General features: G+C 55.7%; 1 protein-coding gene across 6 annotated transcripts in view; it reads left to right on the top strand.

Moving 5' to 3' along the window:
• The window catches only part of Arhgap23 (Rho GTPase activating protein 23), a 93,101-nt gene that overhangs the window by 36,073 nt on the left and 55,280 nt on the right, over window positions 1-1,748 (top strand). The gene's annotated exons all lie outside the window — the stretch shown is intronic.

The following is a 1,748-nucleotide window of genomic DNA, read 5'->3' as shown; positions in this document are numbered from 1 at the left end:
TGGTCTACAAGAGCTAGTTCCAGGACAGGCTCCAAAACCACAGAGAAACCCTGTCTCGAAAAACCACAAAAAAAATAAAAATAAAAAATAAAAAAATAAAAAAAGGAAAGAAGTCTGGCATAGGTGGCAAAAGCAGAGACAGACAGGTCTGGGCTATCCTGGTCTATATCTCAAGTTCCAAGACAGCTAGGGTTATGTAAGGTGGCCCTTAGGCAACTGGGAAGGCTTAGTGAGGAGGCCTGATGGAGTCAAGGACATCTTTGTGTCTGCTCTCTATTTTGGCTCCAGAATCAAAGTGGATGAGGACATCTTGGTGAGGTGACCACCTGGTCTAGGAAGGTATGGCCCTTGGGAGGAAGTGACAAGGGGGGCAGAGCAGGACTTGGTCGGATGCAGAATTCTTGATTTTCTAGTCACCCAGTGGGAGAAATGCAGACTCAGTCCCACTGTCCCTGACTGCTCCCTTCCTGCTCTCCCGGAGTCCTGACTCAGCTCACAGCAGCCTGGCTCTTCCCGTTGGGCTTCCGCAGGGTGGAGGTGGGGGTCCAGCTCCTGCATGGGCCCCACAAGCAGCAAACAGGAAACAGAAGAACAAACCCATTCCCTGACCCAGTCCCCCACCCTGGGCCTCACCCTCACCCTTCCTCTTGTGTTCTTCCTTCCCTCCATCCTGCCCACCCACTCCCTCTTCTGTGGTCCTCTTCTGTGCCCTCCTGGAGCTACGCTCACATGGACCTCCTTCCTGCAAGTGAGGACAGTGACTGGCAAAATGAGTGCTTGAAAGTAACCCAGCCCTGTGGCTCTCCCTCTTAGATGGGCTCTGGGCTTGTGTCCCCTTCTGCCGGGCATAGACTGTCTATCTATATGTCTATCTATAGACTCTGTGCATAGACTGTCCTATCATGGTGGTTGTCGTGACAGATGCCTTCAGGAACTCAGGGTATGAGTGACAGTGGAGAACACATACCACCCAGGGCCATTGCCTGCCCTGTCTCTGCTGGGGGAAAGGATGGGACTTGGAGAGCCAGAAAAGGGGAAGAGAGAGGTGTCTGGGATCAGCCGGCTTCCCATCCTACTCACATTCTGGAGGGGGCAGAGGGAAAGTGGACAGCTTGGTGACACCTGGTTCATGGGCAAGGGTCCTGGGGAAAAGGAGTGAACAAGCTTCCTTGGGGAGATTGGAGTGGGGTCTCTGTGGCATGAGGGCTCTGGTCTGGCAGTCCCACTTGAAGAGCACAGCGTCCTGAGGCAAGCACATCTGAGTAGTGTCCTTGTCGCCAGCCTTGTTTGTGGTTCAGTGGGCATCTCTGTGGGATCTGAAAGGGTCCAGCATATCTTCAGGGGCTGTGCTTGTATGTGTTCTCCAGGGGGTAGGGATGTTTGCCTGGGAGGATGTCCGAAGGTATAATAACCACACTGAGAGTCTGTGAGTACAGTGTGTCTCCGGGGACAAGTGGAGAGGGTGCAGTGAGGCACACAGCTAGTACATGTTTCTGCAGGAATGTGAAGCCAGTGGGCCCATAGTGTGATCACCCGATAGTGTGAGTCCTTGTGTTTGCATGGTGTGGTCCGTGTGTGCTGTGCCTGAGCAGAGACCGCTCGAAGCCTCTGGCGTGGGGCGGAGGGTGGGCTGGCGCAGCGCCGGGGCCGCCCCGGAGGGGGAGGCGTCTGTCCCAGCGACTTGCCGGCGTGTCCCAGCCGGGTTCTGGCGGGCGCCTTCACCCGGGCGGCGCGGGAGGCGCGGCCCT

This window comes from Microtus ochrogaster, unplaced genomic scaffold (genome assembly GCF_000317375.1).
Source record: "Microtus ochrogaster isolate Prairie Vole_2 unplaced genomic scaffold, MicOch1.0 UNK31, whole genome shotgun sequence".
In the NCBI taxonomy this organism is placed as follows: domain Eukaryota; kingdom Metazoa; phylum Chordata; class Mammalia; order Rodentia; family Cricetidae; genus Microtus; species Microtus ochrogaster.
The sequence above is the reverse complement of the archived record's forward strand: the minus strand, read 5'-3'. Positions and strand labels throughout refer to the sequence as shown.